The sequence below is a fragment of the Camelus ferus genome, chromosome 31 (assembly GCF_009834535.1).
Source record: "Camelus ferus isolate YT-003-E chromosome 31, BCGSAC_Cfer_1.0, whole genome shotgun sequence".
Taxonomy (NCBI): domain Eukaryota; kingdom Metazoa; phylum Chordata; class Mammalia; order Artiodactyla; family Camelidae; genus Camelus; species Camelus ferus.
Window position 1 is genome coordinate 3187662 of NC_045726.1, and position 14672 is coordinate 3202333.

General features: G+C 37.6%; 1 long non-coding RNA gene across 5 annotated transcripts in view; it reads right to left on the reverse strand.

Moving 5' to 3' along the window:
• LOC116660810 overlaps positions 1-14672 on the reverse strand; it is a 37148-nt gene that overhangs the window by 1844 nt on the left and 20632 nt on the right. For 3 of the 5 annotated variants that reach the window (XR_004316452.1, XR_004316451.1, XR_004316445.1), the window contains one exon: positions 3775-4329. This is a non-coding gene — a long non-coding RNA (uncharacterized LOC116660810). Of the gene's footprint in view, positions 1-3186; positions 3206-3774; positions 4330-14672 lie in introns of those variants that run through there. The other 2 variants (XR_004316454.1, XR_004316453.1) reach the window with 2 other exon arrangements.

The window sequence follows — 14672 nt, forward strand, 5'->3', positions numbered from 1 at the left end:
TTTGGGTCCCCCCAGGTTCTCTGCCCCCAATTCCACTGAATTCTGGGTCACACACTTGGTTGGTGATGCACTATCAGGTCAGTGACATCACCAGCAGCAAACACTGCACCTGCACTTGCCCTGATACACAAACTATGCTCACTTGTCTTAGATGCCTACACCAGTAGGGCTTCCAGCACTCAGTGACTGCATTCATGCTACCAGATCAGCACCATGCCAAGTGCCAAATGCTGCCCCTTCAATCACCCCACTTTGCAAATTCTGCTCACTCTTCCCAGAGGCCCACAGGCCATGCTACTTGGTCAGAACTACTCTCAGTGCTGCATCCACTCAGGGTAGGTGGGCTCACAGAAAATGGCCACACCAGCACTCACCCTCACTCTGTGCCAGAACTCTAGTCCTTGCCCAATTGTCTTAGAGGTGTGGGTCCGCAAAGGCACCTGCATAGCAAAATGGCCCCCTTTGCTTGGTGTTGTAAACAAATTTCAGTCCTGCCTGTGAAGTTGTGGAGCCTCTAGATATGAATTTGTGTTTCAAATCCACCTCTGCCTGGGAGCTGAACACTAAGGGATATGGTGGTTGTGGTGGAGCCCTGCCTCTCTTCTCCTAAGAACACACCAGCAATGGTGCCACAGGCCTGTGTAGACAAAGGCTATGGCCCAGCCTCATTGTGCTCCTCCCTGCAATGCACACCAGCAGTATTGCTTTCTTTTTTTAATTTTATGGGGAACTCAGGCTGTTCTGTTCTCTATACCCTCCCAGACATAGTTCATAGCATACTTCAGCCCCCTGAGATTGCCTCTGTGCAGTTGGCCCCAGTCCACCACTTGGCTCTGGCAGCCATTCCCAGCCCACCCCCTGCTGGTTTGTGTCTAGGGCTGAGGTCACAGGGAAATTTAGTGTTCATTTTACTTATTGTTTTGTGGGTCAAGGGCTACTTTGCACAGATACAAGACTTGGAGTCCTCCGTCCCCCCCAGTTTAAGAGTGTGAATCCTTATTTGTCACTCCCACACTGTGGGATCCATCCCACGCTATTTTCCTTTTACTTTTTTCCTACCAGATTTGTGGTGAATTTGTCTTTTGAAGAAGGTGATGTTCTGTCAATGTTCAGTAGGTGTTCTGAGTGAATGGGTGGGTCCTGGGGTGTTTCTCTTGGTGTATTTGTGGGAAAGGGTGAGCTACTAATGTCTTTCTACTCCACCATCTTGGCTGCTCCTGACTCCTCTTTCTTAGATTTGATACTGAAATTACTAATAATTGGCCAGAATTCTCAAACAATGTTTCCATGATCTATTCAGACAGATATTGTATACCTGTCTGAAAATTAACATGACATTTCTTATTTTTAAAAAAATTGACAGCACATTCTGCAGGGAAGAAGTAAATATAAGTGTAATCCTATGAATTTTCAATAAAAGGATGAACTGATGGAAAGTCTGGTAGCCATGTACAGTGAACATCAGTTATCTTTGTTCTACCTTCCTTGATAATGCCTTTTCTGTGGTACTAATTTCTTCTCTTCCCTCTACTGATCAAAACTTCTCCACTTGAAGGCATATAGTGGTGAGCATAGCTGCCTTCCAAAACTTCTCCACTCTCCACTGTGAACAAAAATTAAAACTAAAATGTCTTAGCCAGACATCCAAAGTCCAACATAGTTTTATCTTAATTCCACTCCCCCACAATTCATATAATTCTAGGAAATAAAGGTGAACATGTCAGTCTAATACTGGAAGACACTGCACTTATTTTGAATGTTTATTGGATGGATGTCTAATATCAGTTTTAGATTTTTTTTCCTCTTGGGCTAAATCTAATTCCCAAAAGTAAATATTTAAGTATTTTCTCTGCTGGGTTTAAGCCTTACAAGTTATTTATTAATTATAGACTAGAATCATCCTTATATTATGAGATAATGAAATACAAAACTACATTTCAAATTGCTTCTCCACTCACTCTCCTCTTTCTTTTAGAGAATAAAAGTTTATTGTTGAATTTTAATGCATAATTAAAATATATCTATATATATTTATTTATATTTATTTATTGAAGTATAGTCAATTTACAATGTTATGTCAATTTCTGGTGTACAGCATAATGCTTCAGTCATACATTAACATACATATATTCTTTTTTATATTCTTTTCACCATAAGTTACTACAAGATATTGAATATAGTTCTCTGTGCTATACAGTATGGAATTGTTGTTTATATATTATATATATATTAGTATCTGCAAATCTCAAGCTCTCAATTTAGCCCTTCCCACTCTCTTCTCCCTCTGGAAACCATAAGTTTGTTTTCTATGTCTGTGAGTCTTTTTTTTTTAATAATTTCATCTATTTTTTAGATGCTACATATAAGTGATATCATATGGCATTTTTCTTTCTCTTTCTGACTTCACTTAGAATGATATTTCCCAGGTCCATTCATGTTGCTTTAAATGGCATTATTTTATTATTTTTTTATGGATGTGCATTATTCCATTGTATAAATATACAACTTCTTTATCCAGTCATCTGTCCTCTTGTTAATCTTACTGGAGAGGCCAAATCTTACTGGAGAGACCAATGCTCACTGCCTAGGTCACAAGTGGAATAGTCAATTTGTTTTGGCTTGCTTTGAACTGAAAATTGTTGTGTTAGAGGATTTCATTTCCTATGATGATGCCTTTTTCCACACAGTAATATTCCCACTGTTTAGTCATACCTTTCCTGAATCTCCCTACATGGACAGAAATGTCAAGCTTCACCATGAGAGACACAAGCTCGTAGACTTTATACTTCCAGAATGATACAAGAGTTGGATGTAAGACTCAGGTTAGAATCAGTGCATTAAGTTGTTCAACAAATAAATTACACAGACTTAGTATATGCCAAACTCAGACACTGGCTGCAAGTGGATTCAGGGTATTCACAAACCAGAAAGCATCACTGAGTTTGAAGTCCAGAGGTTTTACTTGGGCTTTATAATTTATTAAATCATTGGACACATGACTAATCTCCATCTCCAGCACCATCTACTCCCATCTTCCCAGAGTCCAGCATGTCCCTAATTTTCAACCCTCTAATTATGTGGCTGGTCTTTCTGGGATTAGTGCTCATGCTGAAGTTAACTTGGGGCCCACTACCATGAGTCACCTCATTAGCATAATAGACGGTCTTCTCACTCAAGAAATTCCAAGAGTTTTGAAGTTCTGTGTCTGGTACCAGAAATAAAGGACAGATAATTTATTTATTATACCACTGATAATAACTCTAAAAATTTGGTATGCATGAGAACTACAAAGGAGATTGTTTAAAATTTTACCCTTTGTAGAACTGAATTGAGGCTCAGAACTTCCTAACTTTCAGGAGCACATAAAGAATGCTACATTGCTGATGAGCATGTAAATTGGTACAATCACCTGAGAAGCAAATATCTGTCAGTATCCACTTTAACCTGAACATACAGATAAACCTATTCCAGCAAATCTGCTTCTAGGTAAATACCTAATAAAAGTGGCCACTGTCAGGAAAAACTGAAACATTTTGAAACACACACTCAACCACACAAAAGATTACTTGGTGTCTGTCTAGCTCACCCTTTGAATATTTCAAATTCAATGTTACTGAGCTATTTTCTAACTCTGTAGGTAGTAGGAAACATACAGTGACTATAAATTATTATTTTTCTGTAGAAATGCTAATGTACTTAATCTTGTGGAATGCAATTGCTGGGTACCATTGCCTCAGTGTGCTGTGGTTTGTCTAGATTTCTTCTTTAAAGGAACCCTTCATCTCCTCTCTAATTCACCATTTCTAAGAGGGTCAACACTTAAATTGGTGTGAAATACAAGACTTATAAAATATGATAGCACATCTTAATTTGACCTTCAAGGACTTTTACATTCTGGCCTCAAGCATCATTTCCAAATTCACCTTTTTATTTCCCTTTCTCAACTCATATCCAAAGACTGTTACTGACACTTCAACCATCTTGCATGATGTCTTCATCCATTACCCAATTCCTCTCCCAGCATGCATGCTCACACACACAAACACACACAAACAGGACCACTTCCACCTGCCTTCCTTTCCTCTTTGAACTTTTTGAGCACTACTGTGAGCCACTCACTTAAATTTCAATTATTCATCATCTTACATATTTACCTTAGTGCATACCAATCTCTCCTTTTGCTTGGCAAGTTCTGAAGGCTTATCCTTCCTGTTATTAACTGATTTGTTATCTGGTCCTGGGGTGAAGTCTTTTATGCATATGAGTTGAAAGAGAAGCAGTCAAGGGAATGGTTGATGAAGAAGTATAAAAATTGCCATTTCGGAAAATCTAGGACAGCAAAAAGAAAAAACAAACAAAAATAATTGGTCATGCAGAGAAACTGTGAAACCAATGATCTTTATGCTTTAAGTCCAGGATTACCTCCCTGCCTAGTTCATTGGAATTCAAACCTAGGAATTTGCCCATGTGGTCCCACACCAGCTCCACTTTCTGCTTCTGCTATTCATTCTTGTGGAATTGTCTGTATGACATCTGCCTTCAGCTTGTCTTTGTCTTCTGGTTTCTGCTCATGTCCCTTCATCCCAGTTCTTAGTGACTTGTCAGATGTCACTGAGATCACAGCCACGAAGTTCCTTATACCATGTCTGGTGCAGGGTAGGTGCTCAGTGAGGATTTTCCTTCTTCTTAAAGTAGCTCAGATTTGTTATTATGCTTCCCGTGGAAGTGAACAAAAGGCTTTTATTAAATTAGGAAATAAAAGCAACCTGTGTTGTTTCTTGATCAAAGATGTCAGCCTGAGGCAGAATTCCAAGTTGGATGCTTGGAGAGTCAGTGGGAGCACCACAGGGACCCTCTCCCTCCTTGTCTCTCTAGAAGGACTCACTTGCTCATTGTCCTTTAGGGGCTTAAGGAGCAAGTCTGAACTCACAGCTCCTTGTTCACATCAGAGGCTTCCATCCAACCACTGTTGCCCTGACTCCACCCTCTCCTCCAGCAGCACCAGCTCAACTCCAGAGTAGAAGCTGAGAGCAGTGTCTGTAGATCAGAGTCCAGACAGCTAGCTCTTCCTGCATAAACTGGGGTGCCCCGGCACTGAGCTGTGTTGAATGGCAGCAAGCATCCACTTTTTAGCAGGTAGGGCTTCCCCCTTCCCACTCTCTCACCCTTAGAGTCTCTTCCCCCTCTCCCCTTCCTCCCCTCCATCCTTCTCTAACACACCCTTGAATAGATGATGCTGGCTTGCAGCTGTTAACTTAGTTCTTTTTTATAAACCCAGTAGTTTATTTCAAAGTAGAAATTTTAGGTTTACTGGACAAAATCCCACTACAGTTGACACTTATACAGACACTAGACTACTGTACATTTAAAAAAAGAAAAAATCAAGAAGGGCCAAGGTGGTGGAGTAGAACGAAACTCTTAGCTCACCCTCTCCCACAAATGCACCAAGACTGACATCCACTGACCCACCTATCCAATCAGAAAGTCTGCTGAACTTTGACAGAACCTTACTTTCATCAAAAGACAAAACACGCCATTAATCTGGTAGGAGAAAAGGAAAATAAAAGGAAGAAAAAGGGAAATAGTGCAGTCCAGTCCCATGGGGAGGGAGCAGCAAAGGTGGTATAGTGCTTATTTGCTGGGTCTCTCCCACTCCAATGAAGAGGTCAGCTGGATGGAGGGGGAACCTCTGAGGCTTGAAATTGTATAGAATAGCCCTTAACTGACAGAACAAAGTTAAATGGGCAAAAAGTGTCCTCATGATCCCCAGGCTTAGACACCAACCAGCAGGTGTGGGATGAAACAGACTGCATGAGCCTGATGGAGGACTCGGGCCAACTGTACAGAGGCAACCTCAGGAGATTTCAATGTGCTGTGTGCCATCGCTGGAAAGGTATACAGAGCAGAACAACATGAGTACCCTATAAAATATGAAAAAAAAAGGCAAAGCAACACTGCTGGTGTGCCCTGGGCAGAGGGGTGCCATAGCTTTTGTCTTTGAATACTTGTGGCATCATATCTGGTGCCTTTTCTGGAGAAGACAAGTGGGACTCAACCACACCCACCATATACTCTAATGTGCACCGAGGTGGAGGCAGGGTTGAAATCTCAATCCCTACCTAGGGGCTCTGAAACCTCATAGGTGGGACTCAGATTTGTTTACAGCCCCAGGCAAATAGGAAAGTTCTGCTGCAGTACCTCTGTGAACTCATGCTTCTAAGACGAACAAGAAGAGTTCTGGCACAGAGCAGGGGTGATGACTGGTATGACCATTTTATCCAAGTCCATCTAAAGAGCATGGAACTGAAGTGAAGTTGGGAGGGGCACTGAAAGGACAGAGAGACCCAACCACCTATCATGCACAAGTGCACCACCACAATGAAGCATTTGGAGGAGACATGACCCATGGCACTAGGAGAAGCACAGATCAGGGGCACAACTGGAGGGCCTCTGGAACCAGTGACTGGAGTTCATGCAGCAGGGTGAGAACAGGAGCAGCAACAACCACAAAATAAAAAGGAGATCTCATTTAATAGCCAGGGAAGACTCTTACTACCAGATCACAGGCCAAATCCCCAACAAAAAGGATAACAGGCAAAAGACAGGAAGACATAGTAACCACCCATACTTCAGACAGAGCTATCAACAAAATTATTAAGAGCACATAGTGCCCACAAGAACACATCCACATATTTTCACTTTTTTCTTTTACTTTTTAAATTTTTACTTTTAAAAGATTTTTATGTTTCTGTTTAACCCCTTTTAAAATTGGACATTTAAAATATTTAAAGTTGTCTTTAGTTTGTCTCAATTTCATTTTTATTTCTCTTTGCTTTAATTCTTCTATTATCGATTAGACTATGTTCTCAAATTTTTTTCTTCTTTTAAGCTTTTTAATTTCTCACAATTTGCTTTTATCTCTTTGTTTTGTTCTCTTATTTATTATAATCAGTTTTCAGATATTATTTTCTAATTTTAAGACTTTTAAAATTGGTCTCAATTTTTATTTTCTTTGACTTGTTCTTCTGTCATTGTTCATAATCTGTTTTCAAATCTTATTCTTTTCTTTTAATTTTTTTTAGCTTTATTTCTGCACTCTGTTTTAGGTAAATAAGTAAAAAGAAAACCTTTAGAAACAGAAGAGATAACTGATGCTCCATAATCAATAGTGCAGGAGAGATATAAGTAAAATAAAGAAGTAGAGGAACAACTCCCATTTAAAAGAACAGGTAAAATCCCCTGAAAGAGATGATCAATGAATTAGACCTTGATAATCTATTAAATCATGTTTTCAAAAGAGGAGAGATAAAAGTACTAAAGACACAAAAGAGATTGTATATAGAGGCACAGAATATGTCAAATAGGAAATTGAAACTTTATAAAGAGGAGTGAATTAAAATAGGAAAACAAATTTGCTGAGATAAGAGCTGAGTTAAAAGTTGTAAAAAAAAAAGTAGGCTACTTAATGCAGAAGAATTAATAAGTGGTTTAGAATACAGGACAACAGAAATCAACTAATCAGAACAGAAGAGAGGAAAACAAACAAAAACCAATGAAAGAACAAAATTCAATGAAAACAATTATCCTATGGGATAATATAAATCTTGCCAAAACCTATGCATAACAGGGGTCTCAGAAGGAGAAGAAAAAGCAAAAGGGATTGAAAAGGTATTTGAAGAAATCATAATTAAGAACTTCTGAAACATAAAGAAGCAATCAGATATACCAATACAGGAAGTACAAAGGGACCCAAACAAGAAGAAACCAAACAGACACACACTGAGCTATATTATAATCAGCATGGCCATGGGTTAAAGATAAAGAAATGATTCTAAAGGCATAAGGAGAAAAACAGAGTTAGTTACAAAGGAAACCTCATAAGGCTTTCAGCTGATTTCTCTACACATATACTACAAGCCAGAAGGTAGTGGCAAGATATATTCAAAGTCCTGAATGAAAAACAAACAAACAAAAAAGATTCAGCCTAGGATAATTTATCCAGCAAGTCTATTCTTTAGAATAGAAGGAGAAATAAATATCTTCACAGACAAGCAAAAATAAAAGAATTTAGCAACACTAAATCTATACTAAAAGAAATATTGAATGGTATACTCTAAATTGAAAAGAAGTAGGTTGCTTTTGAAAGGAGAAAACCATAATTGGAAAGGTGATAACTACCATGAATTACAACAGAATAAACATGGAATTGTAAAAGAAGACATCTAAATCATTAAGAGTGGGAGAGGGGAGCAAGAAAATATAGAGTTTTCTTCATTCTTTAATTTGTTCATTCTCGGTAGGATGGGTTTGAGTTTATATTACTATATGTTTAAAACAAACAGATACAGTAATGGGTTAATATATGTACAAAATTGGGTAACCATAAGACAGAAACTTACAAGAGAGTCACAAAAACTAAAAATTAACGAAGATAATAGAAAGGAAAACTTAAAAAAAAAACACGCACACACACACACACACACAGGAAAAAGAAAGGAACAAGGGAAAAAATGCCAAATCAACTGCAAAATTAAGTTCAAAATGGCAATAAACCTAAAGTTTATCAGAAATTACTTTAAATTTCAATAGGTTAAATGCTCCAATGAAAAGACCTAGAATGACAGACTGGATAATAAAACAAGAACCTACAATATGCCACATACAAGAGACCCACCTTTGGGAAAAGGACACAAATAGACTGTGAGTGAGAAAATTGAACAAGATATTACACACAAACAGAAATGAAAAGAAAGCAGGGGTAGCAATACTGATTTCACACAACATGAACTTTAAAACAAAGACCATAAAGAAAGATGAAGAACGTTTTATGATTTAAGGAGCAATACAAGATGAAGATATTACATCCATTAACATAACTATACCCAATGTAGGAGCAACTAAATACATAAAGCAAATACTAACAGATATAAAAGGAGAAATTGCTGGGAATAAAATAATGGTAGGAAATTAAAACATCCCATTATCCTCACTGGAAGATCTTCCAGATGCAAATTTAATAACGCAACAGAAATTAAATGATACAATATACAAATTAGACATGGTTGATATTTCAGAACATTACATCCTAAAAAAAATACAATATACATTCTTCATAAGTGCACATGGAACATTTTCTAGGGATGGATCATGTACTTGGGCACAAAAGAAGACTCAACAATTTTAAGACGATAGTAATTATTTTAAGCATTTTTTTCTGAACACAATGCATGAAACTAGAAATCAAATACAGAAAAACAAAGGAGAAAAAATGACAGCATGATAATTAAACAACATGATACTAAGAAACCAATGGGTCAATGATAAAATCAAAGAAGAAATTAAAAACTACTTTGAGACAAATGACAAAAATCAAAACCACACAAAATCTATAGGATGCAGCAAAAGCATTCCTAAGAAGAAAGTTCATTGCAATAAAGGTCTTCCTCAAAAAAGATGAACACTCTGAAATAAACAACTAACCAACTAAAAGAATTAGAGAAAGAAGAGCAAACAAAACCTAAAGTCAGCAGAAGGAAGAAAACAATAAAGATCAAGGAGGAAATAAATAAAATAGAGATTTAAAAAACAATAGAAAAAGTCAATCAAACAAAGAGCTGTTTTTTTTTTTGAAACAGTAAATAAAATTGACAAACCTCGAGCCTAGCTCACAAAGAAGAGAAAAGTCAGAGCACAATCAAAATAAGAAAGGAAAAGAGAAATTACAACCAATACCACAGAAATTCAAAATATCATATGAGAATACTGTGAACAACTTTATGGAAAATAAATGAATAACCTTGAAGAAACGGACAAGTTTCTGGAAACATACAGTCCACATGACTGAATCAAGAAGAAATTGACCACCTAGAACAAACCAATCACTAGAAATGAAATTGAATAAGCATAAAAAAAAAAAAACTCCCAATGAACAAATGTCCAGGACTGCATGGCTTCCCTGGGGAATTCTATCATACATACAAAGAAGAACTCATACCGGCCTTTCTCAAAATCTTCCAGAAGATTGAAAAGGAGGGGGTACTCACAAACTCATTCTATGAAGTCACCATCACCCTGATACCAAAACCAGACAAAGACACTACCTAAAAAAGAAACTCACAGATCAATATCACTGAGGAAACATAGATACAAATATTCTCAACATAATATTAGCAAACAGAATCCAACAGCACATAGAAAAGATCATACAACATGATCAAGTCGGGTTCATCCCAGGAACACAAGGATGGTTCAACATATGCAAATCAATCAATGTAATACACCCCAACAACAAGAGAAAGGACAAAACCCACATGATCATCTTAATAGATGCAGAAAAAGCATTTGATAAGATTCACATGCCCATTATGATAAAAATCCTCACCAAAGTAGGTATAGAGGGGACATATCTCAACATAAGTAAAGCTGTTTATGACAAACCTACAGCCAGCATAGAACTCAATGGTGAAAAGCTGAAAACCTTCCTACTAAAATCTGGCAAAAGGCAAGGTTCTCCACTCTCACCATTTCTATTCAACATAATCTTGGAAGTCCTAGCCACTGCAATCAGGCAAGAAAAAGAAATAAAAGAGATCCAAATTGGAAAAGAAGCTAAAAAATCATCACTATATGCAGATGACATGATACTATATATAGAAAACCCTAAAAGGCCCAGGCAAAAACTACACGAACTAATGAAAGAATTTGGCAAGGTACAAGGATACAAGATCACAAGATTAATGTACAAAAGGATACAAGATTAATGTACAAAAATCAGTTGCATTTCTTTACACTAATGATGAATCAACAGGAAAAAGAAATAAAGAAACAATCCCTTTTAAAATTACATCTAAAGTAATAAAATATCTAGGAGTAAATCTAACCAAGGAAGCAGAAGACTTATACATGGAGAACTACAAGGAAATTAAAGGAGACTTTAAAAAATGGAAAGATATCCCATGCTCCTGGATTGGAAGAATTAGTATTGTTAAAATGGTCACATTTCCCAAGGCAATCTACAGATTTAATGCAATCCCTATCAAATTACTAAGGGCATATTTCACAGAAGTGGAACAAATTATTATAAAATTTATATGGAATCACAAAAGACCCAGAATTGCCAAAACATAACTGAAGGAAAAGAATGAGGCTGGAGGAACAACCCTCCCAGACTTCAGACCATACTACAGAGCTACATTAATCAAAACAGCATGGTATTGATACAAAACAGACATATGGATCAATGGAACAAAATTGCCCAGCAATGAACCCACAATCTTTTGGTCAATTAATCTTCAACAAAGGAGGCAAGAACATACAATGGAATAAAGACAGTCTCTTCAGCAAATGGTGTTGGGAAAACTGGACAGCAGCATGTAAATCAATGAAGTTAAAATACTCCCTCTCACCATACACAAAAATAAACTCAAAATGGATTAAAGACTTAAACATAAGACAAGTCACAATAAACCTCTTAGAAGAAAACATAAGCAGAACATTATCTCACATACATCTCAGCAATGTTCCCCAGGGCAGTCTACCAAAGAAATAGATATAAAAGTAGAAATAAACAAGTGGGACCTAATTAAACTTACAAGCTTTTGCACAGCAAAGGAAACCATAGGCAAAACAAAATGGCAACCTATGGATTAGGAGAAAATATGTGCAAAAGATGAAACTGACAATGCTTAATCTCCAGAATATATAAACATCTCATACGACTTAATAAGAAAAAGACAAACAACCCTAATCCAAAAATGGGCAAAACACCTAAACAAGCAATTCTCCCATGAAGACATACAAATGGCCAAAGGCACATGAGAAAATGCTCAATACCTCTAATTATCAGAGAAATGCAAATTAAAACTACAATGAGGCTTCACCTCACACCAGTCAGAATGACCATCATTCAAAAGTCTATAAATGACAAATGCTGGAAAGGGTGTTGTTGAAAAGGGACCCCCCTACACTGTTGGTGGGAATGTTGTTTGGTGTAGCCATTGTGGAAAACAGTATGGAGATTCCTCAAAAGACCAAAAGTAGACTTAACATATGATGCAGTGTTCCCACTCCTGGGCATATATACAGAAGAATCCCTAATTCAGAAAGACACCTGCACCCTAATGTTCATAGCAGCACTATTTACAATAGCCAAGACACTGGAAGCAACCTAAATGTTCATTGACAGATGACTGGATAAAGAAGTTATGGTATATTTATACAATGGAATACTACTCGGCCATGAAAATTGAGAACATATTGCCATTTGTAGCCACGTGGATGTCCCTGGAGAATGTCATTCTAAGTGAATTAAGCCAGAAAAAGAAATATACCACATAATCACTTATATGTGGACTCTAAAAAATAAGACAAATGAACTTATATGTAAAACAAAACAGACTCACAGACATATAATACAAACTTGTGGTTGCCAGGGGAGAGGGGATTTTGAAAGGATAAACTGGGAATTTGAGATTTGCAGATACTGAGTGACATATATAAAATAGATAAATAAGTTTTACTGTATAGCACAGGGAATTATATTCAATATCTTGTGGTAGTCAATTTTTTAAAAAGAATATGAAAATTAATATATGTATATTTATGTATCACTGAAGAATTGTGCTGTGCACCAGAAATTGAGGCATTGTAAACTAACTATAACTCAATTTTAAAAAGTAAAAAAAAAAAGTTGTCATTAAACTAGCAAAAATGCTCAGAGAGCACATACAGATGAACCCACTGTCACTGTCCAAATGAAATCACAGTGGGTTAGGAGGAAACTTGCACTGATTTTGAGAAAAACAGGCAATGAGCCCAAACCAAATTTAATATCTTCCACTCTTCGTTTTTCCCTTTGGGCTTCATTCTCATGGAAATCCGACATGGAAGGGAAGTGTTAGGGACTTCAGGCTAGCTGATGCTCACTCCATGTTCTCTGATCAGCCATCTTAGCTGCCACAGGGGAGCGAGTGTCTCACTCCAAGTGGAAGAACACAGCACCAAGGCAGTGGGGGACCTCAAATACATCCACAGCACAAAGAAACAGTTTCTCAAAACATTTTGAGATATATGTCTACCAATCAGCATCATCAAAATATTCACTTGTATGTACTGCTTATGAAGCCATCACTATGGTCTCTGAGGGTACTAGAATTACAAGAGTTTACAAGATCTGACAAATAACATAATGAGTTTTTCTTCTGTCTTTAAAATTTAAAGAAATCGAAAACATTATTTTGGTGGGCTAGCTGCCTCCATTGAGAAAAATTTAAAGAAGCACAGCTACAAATATAAATATCAAACCAAGCTCGGTCTCTGTACTGATCACTGGTCCCTGGCAGACACAAGATGGAAATGTGTAGCTCAAGTTCTTGGCATGAATTACTTGCTATTAATTTGTCATTAACAGTAGATTCTGTCAAACTTAAATTTAATCATATTGATTTGTTTTCTAAAATAAAGACCTCTCACTTAAAAAATAAAAAAACATAAAAATCTTCAAAACCTAATAAAAACGGGCAACTTGCTATAGCCTGGTTTATATTAGACATTAGGAAGGTCTTCCATTGTCTTCTTATTTACACTTTCACGTGCAATAAAGAAAAATCAGGATGCAGTTTAATCTAGTTCTTTTAAAAGATCTCTGAAGCCACCATAGCAAGATAGATAGGTTGATTCACACACTAGCTTCTCCAAATTTCAGATGATTTTTACAAGTGTCATTTATTCCAAATTTGGAAACACCCTGGAGGAAGGTAGGGATGAATGGTGGTAGGAGACACACTGTAACTATAGGAAGGACCTTACCTCTTCCCTGAATGTGTAGAAGAGCAGAGTGAGTCATGCTTGTGGGGAGTGGAGAGGAACCGAGTGCAGATTCCACTGTGGACCTGCTGAGGTTAGGGTTGGTGGGGTGCTGTTGATGAGCATGTGCTCCAAGGAAAGGTGGGGTCAGGGAGTCCAGAATCACTGGAAATGGTTTCCTGGGACATGTGTCTAGAACCAGATGGCCTGGAATGGAACTAGCATGAACAGAATTCCACAGTCCCACAAAGGTAGATTCCCAGGTCCATGAACAACCAGGACCACAGGTGTGGGGGAGATGAAGGTCACTGTCTGAGAAAGTGGGAACAGGCCATGAACAGCAGTGAGGGTGTATGTGTCAGGGCTGGGAGGTGGGGTAATTCTTAAATCTTAGTTCACATGTAGACTACAAGAGACTGGGTGTGGAGAAGCCAAAGTCAGGGTGAGGAAAAGTAGTGGGGTATTTTTGTAGAAGGACACACTGAGGCTTGGTGATGTGTTAAAAATGGGGGAGTACCCCTGGTTTTCTGTTTGGGGAGACTAAAACCGACAGCAGTGGAATGAGAGGTGGATTCGAGGAAAGAAAGGACATGGTGATGTAGTGAAGACACTCTTCTGGGGAGGTGAAGAGACTGGAACAGAAGTAAAATGTCTCTTTTCTCCAAAGGGATCCTCAAAGGCACAGAGAGTTCAGAAGTCTCCCCATTCTGCTCCCATTACCAGTTGCTTTCAGGGACTCCATGAGGGATAGGGAAACCACCTGCTTGATTATCACAGTAGAGAGCATCCTTGGTGAAGTGGAAAAACTTAAAAACTATATTTGAAATTATATTTTCTGAAGGCATCCATTAAGAGGTTGCCATTGGGAT